Here is a 19,387-nt window from a genome sequence, read left to right on the forward strand (position 1 = left end):
TGGGGTGAAAGGGGAAGCCAGCCTGCCCCAGGGGTTAGGAGAGGACCGTGCCCCAGGGACACCTTTGGACAATGGGGAGCTGGAACCCTGTGCAAAGGATCACTCACAGAGCAGGCAGAATTGCAGATGCAGACTGACTTGCCAGGATAATTTCAGAAAACAGAAGGAAATCATGATGGATTGAGTTTATTCTTTTCCTGAACAATTTCTGTTGTGGCTTGCTGAGAGAATGTGGCCCGTGTTCACAGGGACGTTCTGTTCTTTAGCAGCAGGAGCTGTAACGACTGTTGACCATTTTACCTGCCCTGTAGGTCCAAGTCAAGGCCCCTTTTATTCAAACATCCCAAAGTCATGTGACTCTTAAAATCGCACCAAGGGACTTGGTGGACAGACTGAGGTATCCTGGTGATGATTGTTCCAGGTCTGTTCTGAGAAGGAACAAAAAAGTTTTCTCTTCCCCAGTGGATCTTTTTTTTTTTTTTTTTTTTTTTTTTTGACAGAGTCTCACTCTGTTACCCAGGCATGATACCCAGTGCAGTGGCATGATCTCGGCTCACTGCAACCTCTGCCTCCTAGGTTCAAGTGATTCTTGTGCCTCAGCTTCCCGAGTAGCTGGGATTACAGGCACACACCACCATGCCCAACTAAACTTTGTATTTTTAGTGGAGACGAGGTTTTGCCATGTTGGCCAGGCTGGTCTTGAACTCCTGACCTCAAGTGATCTGCCTGCCTTGGCCTCCTGTAGTTCTGGGATTACAGGTGTGAGCCACCATGCCCAGCCCCACAGTGGATCTCTGAAGTGAAAAGCTGTAAACTTAAGCATTTTAATAAACTTTGATACAGAACTGAGAGTGTACTGAAAGTGTGCTGGAAATGCACTCATTTTTCTGCTTTTGAAGTTTTGAATCATGAATGTATATTCTCTATGTCATCTAATAATAATTTTACATTCAGCCTATAAACTGTGTAAGGGATTTGTTTTTCTATTTTTTGTAGATTAAAAAATTGTTTATTTTAGAAAAGAGATAATTGTGATATAATTCATTTTGGTAGATGTTATCTGTAAACCTTAAACCTTTTTTTTCATAATTTGCTGCATTTTAGTTTTGCTAACCTCGCAATATAAACAAGTTTACAAAACATTGAAACTCTTAATTTTGCTTAGGGTTGAGGAATACCTGGAGTCAAAACCCCAGACAAGGTTAATTTATCTCATCCATCATTATTGTAGTGGTAGAATAGCAACAAAATGCCCTTCCTGTTGAAGAATGAATGTTTTATTGAGATGATGGTTTTACGTATCTCCCCTCCCTGCATTCTTCATCGATGAATTTGTCACTCTGTTGATGAATCTGTCACTCTCTCATTTGTCCTGAAGATCTGAAATATGGTTGTTGGAGTAGAAGTTAGTACACTTTCTGCTCTCCACCAGAGTTTACAAAAACACTTCAGTTTGGGGCTTTTCACTTAGGAGATCCATTGGTGGGAAAGATAACCTCTTTTTCCCTTCAGAATAGATCTGGAACAAAGTGTATTTCATCAGCCCCTTTTAAGTAGGTTGTTTATGTATAATAATTAAAAAATGGATAACAATACTGGTTCAGAAAAGCTGTTTCTCAGAACGAAGAGTGAAGTAACTCAAAGCAAACCAAACTCTTTTAAGAAGATGCTTCTTGGCTGGGCGCGGTGGCTCACGCTTGTAATCCCAGCACTTTGGGAGGCCGAGGCGGGCGGATCACGAGGTCAGGAGATCGAGACCATGGTGAAACCCCGTCTCTACTAAAAATACAAAAAATTAGCCGGGCGTGGTGGCGGGCGCCTGTAGTCCCAGCTACTCGGAGAGGCTGAGGCAGGAGAATGGCGTGAACCTGGGAGGCGGAGCTTGCAGTGAGCCGAGATCGCGCCACCGCACTCCAGCCTGGGTGACAGAGCGAGACTCCGTCTCAAAAAAAAAAAAAAAAAAAAAAGAAGATGCTTCTTAAAGGAGATGAGAATTAAATGCAGTGTAATGAGTTTGCATTCCTTCGTTTCAGCAGGTTTTTTTGTGTTGTTTGTGTCTTATTCCCATGCTACTGGGAATTACAGTGAGATAAAAAGGAACCCTTTACAGTGGGCCATTTTGTGAGTGCTTGAGAATGTGTGGGGTGGTTTGGAAGCCAAGTGGAAGGGAAAACGTAGGGGGTTTAAAGTATAAAATTGCAAGAGAATCACATTTTGTTGGTGTATTTAAAAGTGCCACAAAGTAAGCACAAAAACCTGACCTTGTTTTTCCCAGACAGAACGAATCTCGCCTTTTGTCCTATGTGTCTCAAGACTGCTGTCCAACTCAGTTTCGTCAGGTTTTCAAGGCTAAGGCAGAGTTAAATTGCTTCCTCATTGTGGGGCTGGGTCCTGTTCTTGAAGGTGACACTTCAGGTTACCTGTTATTCCTGCTTGTGGATCTGATGTTCAGAGCAGCAAGTTTATTATTTTCACGGAGGGTCAGTTTTCATGCTTGCTATATTAGTCACTGAAATGCTTCTTTTGATAGGTCAAATGATATTGAAACAAACTAGAATTCTGTTTCCTGTCTTACTTGTGGAATTGCAGTATCAGTGTTCAGAAAACTTACCAGACTTTTGAACATAAGATCAACTAGCATTCAAGTAGAATTACAAAGTCCAAACGATATGACTTAGCTGGGATAAAAAGTGCTGTTTTACCTTTTTTCTGTTTCAGTGACTCAGCAAAAACAGTGCTTTGGACATACGCAAATGTAGGCAAATGAATATTTCTGCATAAAAGGAAAATGTAGACCTTTACTTTTAGGACGACCGTTTGTTAGTGGACCGGCCCAAAATTCTTTTCAGAGTTTTGCAAATCCACCTGAGTCTCCACAAGTGCAATTTCATCTGTGGGTTCTTCTCTTGAAAGTGATTTAAGCCTCCGTAGCAAGTCACTCCGCACTGGCATACATCTGGGGGGCTCAAGAGCTTAGGCTGTTTCTATCCAGTCATGTGAAATTTATAGTTGTTCAGTTGCCTACGGTTCACCTAGTCAGGTGGGACCTCAGTATTACAATAAATGAAGGTGTTCTGATTAAAACATCCCTTTCTTAGACAAACCATGACTGGTTTTGGAGGTTAGTGGAAAACTGACACAAAACTCCAAGCTTACGTTTAATCACTTGGCAGAATTTCTTTCATATTCGTTTGACCACTTTGTTTAATATGCTTTAAGATGTCTGAAGTTGGAGCTTAGAATGTACACTGTGTCCTACTTTTGAATGAGAGGAATTACAGTAGCTGAGAACAATCCTATTCCCTGTCCTGCAGCTCCTGGATGTGGACATTTTTTTTGCTGGGAAGTGAGTTGATCTGAATGTCATTCTTCCAGGGAATTAATATGAAGCTACCCATTTTAATTGCTGAACCAGAATAAAACTTTGACAACTGGCACTGAAGGCCTTACTGTTTGTTTATCTTGTATAAGGGGATCAAGACAGACAGAGGCACTTTGCTTTTAAGACATATACAGTGATTTTTCACAAAATGGTGTGAACATGTAGGACCTTTCTTGTCATACTATAAAAGGAGATGATGGTTGTGGAACTCACTGCAGATTAATTCATTACTTGGTTTTCCAACCACAAATTTGTGTTGGTAATTTAGTTACAGCCAAATACTTAGGGCAACATTCTCCTTGCCCAAATTAAACCATTTCTTTTCAGATAATTGTACAAAGTGCATAGTTAATACACGACAGAGTCTTCATCATCTTGGCCATCGAGATATTTACATTCGAAAGAGGAAATTGCGTTTTGAGGAAAAAGTGTGTGAGACATTTCACAACATGAGTGTAAGTTTATTTTATGCAAGTTACTATTGAGCGCCTGCTCTATGCCAGTCACTGTATTAGGCATTTAAATACATTCGCTTGGTGAATGTACTAAGATCTTTAAATATATACATTTTAAAGAATTTAAAATGGTACAATGTTCTATGAGTTTTTCTGCAACTAATTTTTTTTTTAAATTTTGCATAACATTTCAGTGTATTGTCTTTAAGGCATGTGTAGGGTGCTGTTGTGTGTACACACCCTCAGTGATTTCCAGATGCCCAATGCCCAGTGTGGCCAGAGCAGGGACCCACTGGCACAGATTTGGTCTGTGAGCAGCCAGCAGGAGGTGTCCATGTGTGCCAGCTGGCTGCCGCCCTCTGGAGCCGCCTTTCTTTGTCCTGTCTCCTGTTGGACATTTGGGCTGCTATCAGCTTTCTCTTAGCGTGCAGGGAACTTTTCTAAGATACGACTTTGTGCACTTGTGGGAATATTTCTCTAGGATAGGTTGGAATTTTGGGGATGGAGGAGCATTTTAATTGACAGATACTGCCAAATTTACCAACAAAGATAACAAAGTACCATTTTACGTTCCCTGCAAAACTCAGTGCTTTCTCTTTGTCATCGCTTGATATTATCAATCTTTTAAGTCTTGGCCAACTTTTTTTTTTTTTTTTTTTGAGACAGAGTCTCGCTCTTTCACCCAGGCTGGAGTGCAGTGGCGCGATCTCGGCTCACTGCAGGCTCTGCCCCCCGGGGTTCACGCCATTCTCCTGCCTCAGCCTCCCGAGTAGCTGGGACTACAGGCGCCCGCCACCTCGCCCGGCTAATTTTTTGTATTTTTAGTAGAGACGGGGTTTCACCGTGTTAGCCAGGATGGTCTCGATCTCCTGACCTCGTGATCCGCCCGCCTCGGCCTCCCAAAGTGCTGGGATTACAGGCATGAGCCACCGCGCCCGGCAGTCTTGGCCAACTTAATAGAGGAAAATACCATTGCATTTTAAAAATTGTAAGTGATTATGAGGATTTCTTAATGTTTATTGCTCATTTTATCTCTCGTGAACCTGTTACTTCGTCACATTATCCAGTGTTATTCATGATTTGTTGATTTATGAGAACATTTTGTTTATTGGGGATAATAGTCTTTTGCTGATGAGTTACAAATATCTTTTTGAGTAACTTGTTTTGTATCTTCCATCACATATGTTTTCCAGATATAGAAACATTCAGGTAGCCTATATATGAGTTGTTTTTTAAAATGTGTGAACGATTTCAGGTGTGGACTTGACTCATCTCTCACATTTGGGTGGGTGGAGGAGAGAGCTCTGGTTTCTTGCTTACATATTGGTTTACTTTTTTTGTCCCTGAGTGAATTTTGGGCAGTTAGATTTTATTAGAAAATTATTTTTTCATCCATATTAACAAATGTATTAACCTAGAGTTTGAAAAACATTGTATGATTTTTAAAAATTTTCCTTCTCTCTGTGGTTATTAGACCTAATTCCCCCCAACCTCTTTTTTCTTCTCGATTAGGCCAGCTAGTTATTTATCTCATTCATTGGGGTTATCATAGAGCCAATTATTGATTTTGTGAATCAGTTTTACTGTAGTTTTTCTTATTTATTGTTACTCTTTAAAATTCAAATTTAAGGGTTTTATTATATTTTTGTTACTGGTTGAATTGAATATTTATTTTTAATTGTTGTAGCAAGTAATTGAATTTTATTTTAGCTTTCCTGTGTACCATACATTTTGACACTGGTACTTTGAAGAGAGTTTGCAGTTTCACTTTGATTTCTTCTTTGTTTCAGGAGTTGTTACAGAGAGTTTAGAATTTTCCAAATGGCCGAACTTCTGTGAGTGTTGTTTTTGTTTTTGCTTGTTGTTAATTTTTAGTGTCATGGTACTGTATTATGGAGCTCCTGGGACCTGTACTGTTTCGAATTTATGGAACTTTTAGAGCCTTCCTTGTGGTTAATATGGAGGCATTTGATGTTCTATTGCCAATTTAGCAAGATGGCAAATTGTGGAGTGTGATACTCATATATTAGATAAGCCTTTATTTTTCAAGCTGTCTATTTCTTACTACTTTTGCTTACTTAATCCGCTATGCTTATGAGAGATTTGCCAATTCTTCCACATCATTTTTCTCTGTTTGTCCTTCCAGGTATTCACTGTAGCTGTCTCTAAATGCATTTTATTCTGTGTTTGTGTTATTCTGTGTTATTTGACTTAAAAGTGTAATATAACTACAGCTGGGGGAGGGGTGCTTTCCTGTAATCCCAGCTTCTTGGGAGGCTGAGGCAGGAGGATTGCTTGAGCCCAGGAGTTTGAGGCCAGCCTGGGCAACATAGTAAGACCCTGTTTCAAAAAGAAAGCCACACACACACACACACACACACACACAAAACCCAGTATTAGGACAATTATATCTTCTTTGTGAGTTCTACTTTACCCTTTATGATTATAAGATAGCTACTTTTTTTTTTTTTTTTTTTGAGATGGAGTCTCACCCTATTGCTCAGGCTGGAGTGCAGTGGTGCAATCTCAGCTCACTGCAAGCTCCGCCTCCTGGGTTCACGCCATCCTCTTGCCTCAGCCTCCCAAGTAAGTAGCTGGGACTAAAGGTGCCCACCACCACGCCTGGATAATTTTTTGTATTTTTAGTAGAGATGAGGTTTCACCGTGTTAGCTAGGATGGTCTCCATCTCCTGATCTCGTGATCCGTCCACCTTGGCCTCCCAAAGTGCTATGATTACAGGCGTGAGCCACCGCACCCAGCCAACTACTTTTGTATAATTACCTTTTTTGACCACACATTAAACTTTTAATGGTATTTTTTTTCCATGTTGCTTTTATTTGTATTTTTCTGATATATTTTTCTCTACGTGTCCAGCTTTTCCGAGTTCCTTAGTCATAGGTGTTTTTTTTTTTTTTTTTTTTTTGCAGAGAGGAAATAGTCAATTTAATTTTTAACCCTATCATGGAGTCTTTTTTTAAATAAGTGAGTTTATTCCATTTATATTTATTTCTGAAACTGACTTAGTTGGTCTTCTTTCCTAATTAAAGAAAAAAAAAAACTTTTGTGCTTCCTTGCTTTTTCTTCTTTTCTCTTTATTGGAATATGAATTACATTTCTTGTCCTTTAATTATTCAAATCAGAAAGCATATAGAAAGCATATAATGCTTTTGATTCCACTAGTGGCTATATTAATAATGGTTTCTTAAAGCTGTATTTCTTAATGTATCAACATCGGTAGTAATACAATTTGACTTCCCCTTTGGGAAAGAAGTTAGAACACTTCTATTACCTTCCTCTTCTTTCCCCATCTCCTCCCCCTCCCCACATTGCTATTGTCATTCCTTTTTTGGCTGTTTTTTTTTTAGTCTATTAGTGTTAATTTATTATTTTTACATGACATAGTTTTTATTTCAAGACATGTAAGGATCACATGTTTATTTTATGTGTAGATCACAGTTACTTGGATGTAATTCTATTTATATTTATTTCCTCTATTTATATTTATTTCCTTGCTTACTGGATTTAGTGATCATTGCTGGATTTTATCATTGCTTTTTCTGCCTGTGAGGCCTTCATTTGGAGCCATCCTGTTTGACCAGATGACCTTTCCAGGTTGCTCTTTTTTTTTTTTTTTTTTTTTTTTTTTTCTGAGACGGAGTCTCGCTCTGTCGCCCAGGCTGGAGTGCAGTGGCACAATCTCAGCTCACTGCAAGCTCCGCCTCCCGGGTTCACGCCATTCTCCTGCCTCAGCCTCTCCGAGTAGCTGGGACTACAGGCGCCCACCACTACGCCCGGCTAATTTTTTTGTATTTTTAGTAGAGACGGGGTTTCACCGTGGTCTCGATCTCCTGACCTCGTGATCCGCCCGCCTCGGCCTCCCAAAGTGCTGGGATTACAAGCGTGAGCCACCGCGCCCGGCCTCCAGGTTGCTCTTAAAGGACTCTCGTGAGGACACTGGTCCTTATGGAGGAGCTAGCCTGAGCTGGGTGAGAATCCAAGCAGCAGAAAAGTGGGTCAGAGCCTAGGAGAGCTAAGAAAATTTCATGTTGCTGAAGCCAGAGGTGCATACACGTGTTGCAAGTGCATATGTGTGTAAGTGTGCCTGAGTGTGTGTGTGTATACAGACACGTACATGCACGTGTGAGTATACACACGTGTAAGTGCGCCTGTGTATAGGTGCACATTTGCAAGTGTGCCCGTGTAGTGAGCCTGTGCAAGTGCACACACACACGTGCAAGTGTCTGTGCACATGCCTGTCAGGGATGGTAGGGGTGTCTGGGTGGTAGCCAAGAGCTGATGTTTGAGAAGCCATTAAAGACCACATCATGACTGTGAATTGTCTTGAGGAATATGGACTCCATCCCAACGGCAATGGAAAGAGGTGTTGTGGAGGGTCCCTCAGCCAACCTGCAGCAGGGAGGAAGCGTCACAGGCCAGGGACACTGACCAAGGGACCGGCAGGAGGTTTCTGAAGGGAAGATGGTTTGATGGTTCAGAACAGGAAGAGGATGGAGATTTGGGCTAGATTTGTGACTGAGAAACTGGAGCAGAGTGCCCTGATTCTGACTTGGTTCATGCTGGAAGGTCTAGAGTCTGTAAGACTTGGTCATCCCTGGGTGCGTTGAGAGGGAGGGAGGGTGCAGGGCAGCTGTTGTATTCCTGGGTAGGACTCTGCAGGGACACATTCCTAGTGGGCGTGATGTCCTGGAGCGAGACATCCAGGGTAGACAGTTCGGGTGGGGCCGGAGTCCCAGAACAGCTTCCGTCTGCTGTGGGTGTCTTGGGGACACCTGCAGTAAGATAGGTATCTTAAGGTGTTTAGCCTCCATGGACTGGCAGCATGACTGCGTGCTGGACCCGGCTCCTGGGGGAAGTCGGCTCCAATTCTGAGATCTCCAGTTCAGCGATGTGACAGGATCTAGCGTGACAGGATCTAGTGAGGCCCCGACTGGTGCCTGGCTGAGGCCCAGCTGTCCTGTGTGGAGTGTTTCCACCAGTGTGGCCTCTGGACACCAGAAATGCTGTTCACACGGGCCCACCGCAGGTCAGAGAACTTCTGAACTGGAAAAGGCCTCCCAATTTGTCCATTACAAATGATATATTTCACAGATGGGAAAAACGAGGGCCAAAGAAGAGAATGACCCATCTAAGGCCACATGTCTGACCAGAGAAACGAGAGTTGGCCCAGAAATCAGTCTGTGTCTGGGGTTGCTTCCCTCTCTTGCCAGTTGTTAGAGGTGATTCAAGAGCTGCGGCAATCCATTCTGTCACCTTTTTCGGGAAGAAAGTAAGGCAGAAAAGTCCGTGAAATAATATGTCTTTTTTTTTCCGTGTGGAGGATGTGGAGGGTTTGCTCAGTGGAACGGATATGCCAGATACGCATACTTTTAGAATTATTCCTGACAAGTTTTTCATAATACCATCTTTATCTGTGTTTTTTATTTCTTCTGCCCAACAGATTGGTGAGGAGTACTGTAAATCATATTTTTGATGTAGATAAAAGAAAGTATCTGAAAGGTGTTTTTAAAAAATTAATCCACTTACAAAAATATCTTTGAAGAAAGAAAACTGCCTAGAAAGGAGAAAGGAATAGAAAAGAAATTTAAAAAATCAGGTTTTTGTGGAACCGTTTTTCTTTTTTTTCCCTCAGCCACCTGAGTAGCTGGGACTACGGGCGCCTGCCACCACGCCAGGCTAATTTTTGTTGTATTTTTAGTAGAGACGGGGTTTCACCGTGTTAGCCAGGATGCTCTTGATCTCCTGACCTCGTGATCCGCCCACCTCCACCTCCCAAATTGCTGGGATTACAGGCGATAGCCACCGCGCCCAGCCCTGTGGAACCGTTTTTAAGTGCAGGGCAAGCCTTACAGTATGTAGGGATTTATAGAAAATCATAGATAAGAAGTCCTTAATGAATTAGGATAGAACTTCAGTGCTTTTGGCCAAGGGTGGTCGTAAAATGTTTGCAACAAAAATCAAATGGAGTAAAATTCTCAGAATAAACCAAAGAGCGCAGAATAGGGTTCGTATGGAATTTCCAGTGAGGAAGAAGTGGAACATTCCAAAGCTCATTTATATAAGGGCTCCTTGGATCACAACAGTGCAGTGTCCGTTAAATGTTGCATCTAAAATAACTTCAGCTTGGAATTTCTTAAGCAGTTAGTGCAAAAAGAGTAGCTCTGTTAAAGCATACTTGTGTTGGGTAGACATATTCCCTTAATGGAACTTTTCTGTATATATATGAATTAGAATTGTATCCTGACCACTTGTGATTTGTTCCAGATCTAAGTTAAAAGTTGGGGGGAAAACCCCAAGCAAAGGGAACTGCACATTTGTTGGCTTAGATAACTCAGCAGTTAATGTGAAATGTCAAAGCCGGGTAATCCACAAACGGGCGGTTCCAAATCTGAGAACGTGAAAACTGGCTCTCTCATCTAGAAAAAATTGTTTTGGTTTGTTTTGTTTTTAAACAGTTGATGGATTCTGGTGGTGACCTCTGACATCCTTATTTGGGATAATACCATTTAAAGATGAACATATTTCATGCAGTTTTAACAGATTATTTACTTAACAATGCCTTATAAATATTATCTCATTTATATTTTGTAATGGTTTCCTGAGTACAATTTTAAAGCATTTCAAATGATTTTAAGCATTTAAAACCTATACTTTTTGTTTTGTGTTTTTTATTGTGATAAAATATATGTAACATAAAGTTTGTCATTTTGGCTATTTTTAAGTGTACAGTTCAGTGCTTGTATTGGTTTTTTATAATTAATGAATATTAGTTGAAAGAAACATGAGGCAGCTCTTGTCTGCTTTTCTGAGTACAGTGGTTTAAACTTTCAGATTCCAGGACTTTCTAACGGAAGAAGATAAAAATAGAAAATGAAGTTTTGATTTAATCCCAACATTAAATTATATTTTTAAAAATATTAAACTTTTTGGTCAGAAGACTAAAGTTACCATAATTTCTTTTATCTAAAAAATGAGTCTCCTCCCTTATCCCAACCGAGTAATTTTAATTTCTTCTTACACTAAAAGAAAGCTCTTTTATCCTGAATGCAGTAGTGGAAACTATTACTAGGTCTTTGGTTATTTCAATGTAGAAAGGAAAATATGTAACCTAAAATCATGAGTGCCTTCTTTTCACTGTCCATTTTGTGGAATGTATACATTCAGAGATATTTATTAAAACTTATTTTTAAAAAGCCCTCTAAATATAAAGATACAATGAGTGTGGCTTTTTTAGTAATATAAAAAATAGTACTGCAAATCCTTAATAATCATATGTTTGGGGTGTAATTTTGGACTGGTGATTTCACCACACTGCACAGTTAACTAATTTTATATTTTGCTGGGAGAAGGCAAAAACTTTCTTCCAGTAAAGGGAACATTCACACACCCTGATTTGACTACCTCGGTTATTTATATTCAGGCGTACAGAGCTAAACATGTAGAAACATCATGACTTCATTACAAAAACCAAAACGATTCAAGAATGAACGTTGAATGCCTTTAAAAGTGGTCTGGGAAGTTGGAGACATTAGAACTCTTCAGACCTGGAGGCTCTCCCCAAGTGCTTCTATGTAGCAGTGTGGTTTAGGGGTTCAGGACCTTCCATTGTTGAAGGACATGTAATATACAATGGAGTGATAAAGTCCTTGCAACACTCTTTGAGGACTAAATGAGGAACTGATGGGGAAGATGGCTCAGCATTGTAAGTTACTCCTCTCAAGTGAGAGTTTTCAGGGGTGTCAATTTTTTGGCTTCCCTGGGCCACGTTGGAAGAAGAGGAACTGTCTTGGAGCACACATACAAGATACTAACCCGGCCGGGTGCGTTGGCTCACGCCTGTAATCCCAACACTTTGGGAGGCCGAGGTGGGTAGATCACTTGAGCTCAGGAGTTTGAGACCAGCCTGGCTAACATGGTGAAACCTCGTCTCTACAAAAAATACAAAAAAAAAAAAAATTAGCTGAGTGTGGTGGTGCACACCTGTAGTCCCAGCTACTCGGGAGGCCAAGGTGGGAGGATCGCTTGAGCCTGGAAGGCAGAGGTTGCAGTGAGCCAAGATTGCACCACTGCACTCCACAGAGTGAGACCCTGTCCCAAAAAAAAAAAAAAAAAAGACACTAATGATAGCTGATGAGCCTAAAAAAAAAACAAACCAAAAAAAACAGCAAAAAGCCTCATAATGTTGAAGAAAGGTTATGAATTTGTGTTGGGCTGCCGCGGGTTGGACAAGCTTGGACTTTAAATTGCCCAGAGAGTGAGTGTGATTTTCTTACTAAACGAGCACGGGGCTGCTCCAAATCACAAGTATTGTAGGACACTGCCAATCTTAATTTTGATATCTCTAATTTCAGAGAAACATAAAAAACACATTTCTATGTACATAGAGAGCAGAAGTTCTCTGTTTCTCAATCTTTTTGATCCATCAGAGCCAGGGAATCTCCAGGGGTGCCTTGAGTGGCCTGAAGTGTTCAGTTCTCAGATAGGCACGGGCTGGCTGGGGTGTGTTGGCTGCTGCGGGGAGTCCCACAAGGCCGTCTGTCGCGTGCTGTCCGTGGGGAGGTCTGGAATACGCCGCGGCTACTCTTGCTTGCAAGGCTGCCCAGGATGACAGTGGGAGTTAGCAGTCAGCAGATAGTGAGTGGAAGCACTCATTTCTGTTCTTCGTTTATCACTTTATACTTACATGTAGCTGCCCTGAGGGGGATGGGATGCATGTAGTTATTCGATAACTGGACTTGAATTTATTTGGTAAAAATAACTCAGGAATCGAACGGGCTTACAGTTTGAATCTGCCTGCAAATGCAGGAAATTGCTAAACTTCTGCTTTGAAAATGAGGCAGCCCATGTAGATTGCAACATGTTTTTGAGGTGTGGCCTTTGAGTGGGCTGGGGCTGTTGTCTTTCTCAAGATCCCAGTTAGGAAGGAGCGGCAGGGGCTCCGCTCTGGTTTGGACCTTCCCGCCACCAGCCCTTTCTACGAAGACTTGTTGTCCCCTCCTTGACCAAGCACTTACCTGCAGCCTCTGGGAAAGCCCAGCACCTGTGGACGCTGTAATTCCAGTACTGCCCCTGAGGTGGGCTTAACATCTAGTTAGGGCGAGAGAGATCTTAGGGGGTAGAGCGTTTGCCCAAATCATTTCCTCTCTGGGACGAGAGACACGCAGGACTTCCTGCCAGCCCAGAGGGACTGTGAGCTGCAGGTTCAGCGAGGCCACGGCTGCCTCTGCCTGATTTTACTTCCCAGAGGCCAGCGTCTTCTGGGTTTGGCCTCTCTGGGGCCCCCTGCCTCCCAGGGCCCTTTGCCTGCACCTCTGGGTCGTCCTTCCCTGTGAGGCTGCAGAACCAGGGTCCTGCCCCAGGGTATCCCTTCCCGTGTTTGCTCCCCACGTTCACAGCCCGTGGCATCACCACCATAGACTCCAGGTCCTGGTGATATCCTGGTGAAGGGACTTCTGTGTCATCCTGTCTCCTGTTATGTCAGCTGTGTGTGTCCCAGCAGGGATGGCCCTCGTGGCCCCTGTGCACGTCCAGGGTCTCTTCTCCGCTTTTCCAGCCCCCACTGTAGGCATGTGTCCCCACTGGGTGTCTTCCCTCACACCCATCCCAGGCTTGGCAGGCAGGCACCACTGCATCCTGTGTGCCACGCTGTCTAGACAGCCTGTCCACAGAATGCCTTTCTCCTTGACTAGATCTCCTGGAGATGCGCGGCCCTGGCACCTGCAGGGAGCACTTGGGTCCGGCTGTGCCAGCCAAGTAGCCTCTTTGGTGTCCCTGCCATCCCACCTGGCTTGGTCCTTGTGGGCCTCACAGATGCTGGTAGCCTGGTGAGCGTTCAGAGCCTCGGCCTCCAGGGCAGCATCCTGTCCGCGTGGCAGCATGGGTGCACCATTATGGGAACGGGGAACTGACAGAGAGACCTGAATGCTCTTCTCAAGGGGCAGGAGGTCCTGAGACTCCCAAGGGAACGGAGTCTCTGGTGCAAGGGCCTGCCTGGAGCAGTGGAGAGCGAGGTGGCCGTCCGGGTGGGATGGGGTCCATCTGTGAGAAGCACCGTAGGAGTAAACCCAGTAATTAGTGTCGTAAATCAAATCTCTCCCAGAGCCTGCATTAACATCGCTCGCAAGGGAACGTGATGGTGTCCAGTATGGCTTAGACCGTCGCCCAGGGACATTAGAAGTAGGGGGAAGAAACAGTTGATCATCAGAAAATGCATCGAGAGGACGATTTGGGGCCTCTTTAAATTGAAAATGGTGCGTCTCTGCCCAGCAGAAGTTTGAACTGGGAAGTGTGTTGAACAGAAGGGTTTGGGCGCAATCTAGGCGTTCCCGGGATTTCGCCTTTGCTGTCCCAGGAACCCATCTGGGAGCCTGTGCTGCGCTTGGGTCCTTCTCCCAAGTCCCTCCTGGTCCCTGACGGCTCCTTGGTCTGTCTCTGTTTTCGTGACCGTCACACTTCTGAGGAAGACTGGCCGGGTGTTTTGTGGAACCCATAAGTTCCAGGTCCTGGTGACGTCCTGGTGCAGGGACTTCCGCGCCCTCAGTTTGGGTTCTTGCGTGTTTTCCGATTGGATTAGCCCAGGGTAATCGTTCCTGGGAGGAAGACATGCAGGGGAGAGGCCCTTCTGAGCACAACACATCAGGGGTTGGTCTTGTAAACATTTATTCGTATTTTTGCCTCTTTCCAGCCCTGCCTTTGTCTGTTACTGGTTAATACATCTGAAAGTAAAGGTATAAAGTTTCTTCCCTGTCCGTCCCTGCATCCTGGAGCATTTCTCCCATGTGCTGTCCAAGGACGCCGCAGGGTAAGCCTTTCTCAGACACAGATTGGCCCCCTTGGCCCAAGGGAAATAGATTTTTAAAAAGGCCTCTTTCTCCTTCGAGCTTCCTTGACTAAAGAATCTCTCCTCTTCTGCTGTCGAAGAGTAAGATCTTTTCTGTTTCTTTTGCCCGGTTCCACCTGTAACTGCCAGATCTGAAGCTGGTGTCCAGGGGCAAGAAAGCATCTCTGGACACGCATAACCCAAAACCTTGGTCTCAGCCCCTGTGGCCTGTGGAAGAGGGGAAACTAAGCCAGAAAATAGCTTGTGCTTAGTTTAAGAAACGGACACATGTTGAAGACACGGTGTGCAGCAGACAGTGTGGATGGCCACACCGTTGTGGTGCACAATGCATGCCAGCCTTGAGCTGCACGGCGAGCCCTGGGCCCTGGCGGCTCCACTTGAGGTTGCCTGAAGGTGAGGAGGGTGGAGCTGCCCTCGTCGGATGCACGGCTGTATCCCTGGGGTCGCATTCCAGTAGTTTCTCCGCATCACTAAAGATACTGGGGCTCTAGCATCCATTCCCACTTGGGCTCCTCCAACCGCATAAGGCTCCCATGATACATCCCCTACCCTTCAAAAGATGCCTTGACTAAATCATGAAAAAAAGGAGACTTTTTAACCTTTCCATAAGTGGGATGGCCAGGCTGGGGGTGCCATGGAGGCCCTGCAAGTCCAGGAGGCCACTGTCCCCTGTCACTGCGCATCACCCTGCCTTTCCACATAGGTCTGGGGACTCTGCAGCTTTGTCCCCATGACTCTTGGGATTTCCCAGTGATTCTTCTGAGATTTCTGAATGCTAGCTTGAGACAGCAAAGGCCCCAGTCATGCCAAGCTACGTGTGAGTCCCACTTTTCTTTTTTTTTTTTGAGACTGAGTCTCTGTTGCCCAGCCTGGAGTGCAGTGGCGTGATCTCGACTCACTGCAACCTGCGCCTCCTGGGTTCAAGTGATTCTCCTACCTCAGCCTCTCGAGTAACTGGGACTACAGGCACACGCCACCACACGCCACATTTTTAGTGTACCTTTGGTACATGAAAAATTTTTAATGTACTAAAAATTTTTTTGTATTTTTAGTACAAATGGGATTTTACCATGTTGGCCAGGCTGGCCTTGAACTCCTGACCTCAAGTGATCCACCCACCTCAGCCTCCCAAAGTGCTGGGATGACAGGTGTGAGCAACCGTGCCCGGCCTTGAGTCCCACTTCTGAGACTGTAGATGGAGAAACGTCGTGTGATGCCGTAAAGAACGGGAAGTGATGGGGAGATCGTGTTTCGGTGGATCTTCGTCTGTCTTTTTTCCTTTTGAAAAGTGTGTGTAATTCAGGACTGAGAACATAAGCTTTCAAGCACTGCTTATTGCTCATGCAGTGGAAATGGTTGATATGAATATTTTGCAAGTGTCCGTTTTAAAGCTTGCTGTCAAATCCCTTTGGAATGACTTTCAAGTCTAGCGAGAGCTGTGCCACACCCTGAAACATTTGGGGATTCCGTGGTCCCAGGTGTAAGTGGGACACCAATTTCAGTGGGCACGTCTGCGTTGCGGTCACAGACTGGCTCCCCAGTCCCCTGGTCTGTTTTGTAAACTCAGATGCTGCGGGGGAGGTGAGTAGGTGGTGCCCCACAGACCTATCCCCAAGAAGAACGAGCCACCCAGGGGCCTGGCATTTCTGGCGGTCGGCAGTGCGATGTGCACACCAAGCGCAGCCCATGCCAGGAGCTCAGTGCATATGCATAGCAGGTGTTCCCCGGTGACATTCTGATAGCCTGGATTGACAACCAAATGCAGATTGTTCCGCTGCTACAGTTAGGTGTCCTCCTGGTTACCTCTGCTGCAGAGTTTGTGCTGTGACTGTTGAATGCTTCTCCTGCTCCTGGCTGCCCCTCACAGATGTGGGAAGTCCTATTAGAAACCACAGTGTGTGGGATTTTCCTAGCAGCTCCACTTGGGGTGATTTAATTCATTCTGAAAATACCTGCGGTAGCCCCAGAACGTCCTTGGGCATTGTGTTAATTTTTCTTAAAGAGAAGCAGTGGCAAATGGTTCTTAAAAACATAATTCGATGAATACAAAACTTTGCCTCATTTCAGAATCTGAGAGAGGCCGAGTGGAGTTCGGTCCTTCTCTGAGCAGTTCTAGCTGAGAGTACCAGCATCCAACTGGGAGCGTTGACATTGCATTTCCACATTCCCAGGAAAGCCGAGGTAGGTGCAGTTGGATCACCTTCCTATCAATCCGTCCGACGTCTGTTTCACAAACCTGGAATTTCAATCAAGCTTAAAACGACAGTTTTTACTTTGTGGTGTAGGGTCGCTTTTCTTGGCATAGCTAGAAAAATGTAAAATGATGGTAAATAGAAGGAAAATAATTAAACCAGAGCACATAACTGTGAAGCCGCCTCTGTGGGCTGCTTTGATGAGGACATAGGGATCACAATGTGAATGCAGTTTTCTGCTGAAAAACAGCCGGTGTAAGCTGCCCGTAGAACTTGGTGCTCCTGGCGCGGGGGTCCATTCCTTTTTATGATCCGTAAAACGATTGCTTAAGGAGATTAGCTCGCATATGAGTAAGACCCACTTTCTTTTCTTGCCCAAGTTTGCACAGCTTATTACAGTTGGGCGATGTTTTCGGGCAGACAGCTCTCTTCCCTTCTGGGAGGTACCGTAGCAGAGCCGCCTAACCCAGTGATGGAGTTGTGTGGTGCAGGCTTCATCTGCGTCCGCAGAGGGGCAGGTTTCGGTTGTTACCAGGCGGGTCTTTAATGAGGTGGACTGCTAATCTCGGCTGAGACCTGCCCTGACGGCGATGTTTCTAAACTAAAGGGGTGTTGGAAGAGTGCCTGTGTTGGACTGTTGGTCCCTTGTAGGAACAGGAAGACGTGGTGTGAACTGTCTTGTGTTGTTCCTCAGTAATTGATTGGGTCATCGTTTGATTAAAGTAGTGAAATGGTTTTCTTGGGATTCGTACAAAGCCGTCTCTGAGTTTTGCAAATCTGGAACTGCCGGTGCAGGTCCTGCCCGCTCCCCACCGCAATGGGGTGGCCGCTGGTGTGGAAGTGTGTCCCGTGGGCATGGTCACCAGCGCTCATCAGCGGAGGCTGGAAAAACGCTTCTGTGGCAGAAACACTTTGAAAAAAAGGTAGATGCTGGAAGGAATATACAAAATGTCATATTAATTTAAAAGGTAACCGGATGTGGGAAGGGTGGGAGCCCGGGCCCGCACACTTGATATCCGGGCTTGGGTAAGATCATCTCCACAGAGTCAGAGCAGGAGGGCGGAGCAGTTTCCCCACACACCACACGCCCGCAGGGCTGGGCGCTGCACCCTTCCCGTCCAGGTGAGGCTGCCCAGGGTTTCTCGTCTGCTTGCTGGTCCGGCCCATGTCGGGCACTCGGGGGATACCTGTTGACCATCTGATGAGACCTGGGCCCCTCACCTGTTGGCGATGAGCCTCAAGCTGGTTCCTGTGCGATCCCTGCATATTTTCGGTAGTGCTGAACCTTGGCTGGAGACCCGAAGAGGAAGGGATCTTGAATTTGCCAAGCGCCCACTGTGTGCCAGGCACCTGTTTTAAGCACCCGATGTCTGTTTTCTGATTTTACGTTTGAATGGCAAGATTGCAAAACGTTTGTGTCCTATAAATGAATTTCTGACAAATGCAGAAATTATAGGTGACAAATGACTCCTTCCACCCTGAAATTTCCTCTAAAGGCCACATTAAATAGGGTGATCCAGGGCTTCTCCAGTGGTGTAGCCCAACAGGTCGGTCCCAGGTGTGTGGAGACGCTGGTTCCCTGGGCCCTCTTGGTCAGGGAGGCAGCAGAGGGTGGGAAAAGTGGCGTGTGCCACAGGGGTTGGAGGAAGCCAACATGGTTTTCACAGTGCCTGTTGCGGTCGTGGTGACTGGTGTTCTGTTAGACGAGGCACTGGCCTCACCATTACATGGTCAGTGTGCGGTGATGACGGAGTGTCCGGGAGGAGCTTGGCTTAGGCAGATAAGTCAGCCCCGTTTAGTATGTTGTTATTTTTATTTATTTATTTATTTTCTGAGATGGAGTCAGGCTCTGTTGCCCAGGTTGGAGTGCAGTGGCATGATCTCAGCTCACTGCAACCTCCGCCTGCCGGATTCAAGCGAACGTCCTGCCTCAGCCTCCCAAGTAGCTAGAATTACAGGCATGCGCCACCACGCCTGGCTAATTTTTTTCTGTAGTTTTAGTAGAGATGAGGTTTCACCGTGTTGGCCAGGCTGGTCTCCCTGACCTCAATTGATCCACCTGCCTCGGGTTCCTAAAATGCTGGGATTACAGGCGTGAGCCACCTCGGCGGGCGGTATGTTGTTTAAAAAGGCCCTTCTATTACTTCTGGAAAAACAAAGGGGTAAGTAATTACCTGCATTGAACAAACGAGGTGATCATGTGGCATGGCTTCTCCAGTTTGGGAGTTTTGATTCTTACTCTTACTGTAGCTTTTTGCAAGTGATCTCTCTCGGGGTGTGCTCTGACATTGCTTGCACAATTCCAGAACCTCTCTAGCCCTGAACAGAAGCAGAGTAGAGCTGTCTAGTTGTCTTTCATGAGCAACTGGGCTCGTTGAAAAAGGGAGGAAAACAGGGTCGATCAGCTCCCTTTCCCCCAGTTTTTGTTCCTGGTCGGTGGCCGACTTGCCAGCCGCTCAGGATGGTGGCCTCTTGCTTCGTGTTGATTTGGGGTCTTAG

General features: G+C 45.0%; 1 protein-coding gene across 17 annotated transcripts in view; it reads left to right on the plus strand.

Moving 5' to 3' along the window:
* ZNF516 (zinc finger protein 516) overlaps positions 1-19,387 on the plus strand; it is a 171,166-nt gene that overhangs the window by 50,741 nt on the left and 101,038 nt on the right. The window contains exon 2 of one of the 17 annotated variants that reach the window (XM_063617584.1): positions 5,628-5,672. The exons of 15 other annotated variants lie outside the window; for them this stretch is intronic. The gene's annotated coding sequence lies outside the window, so the exon portion shown is untranslated. Of the gene's footprint in view, positions 1-5,627; positions 5,673-16,763; positions 16,878-19,387 lie in introns of all 17 variants that reach the window. One more of the 17 variants, XM_063615311.1, reaches the window with a different exon arrangement.

Source organism: Symphalangus syndactylus, chromosome 1 (assembly GCF_028878055.3).
Source record: "Symphalangus syndactylus isolate Jambi chromosome 1, NHGRI_mSymSyn1-v2.1_pri, whole genome shotgun sequence".
Lineage (NCBI taxonomy): Eukaryota > Metazoa > Chordata > Mammalia > Primates > Hylobatidae > Symphalangus > Symphalangus syndactylus.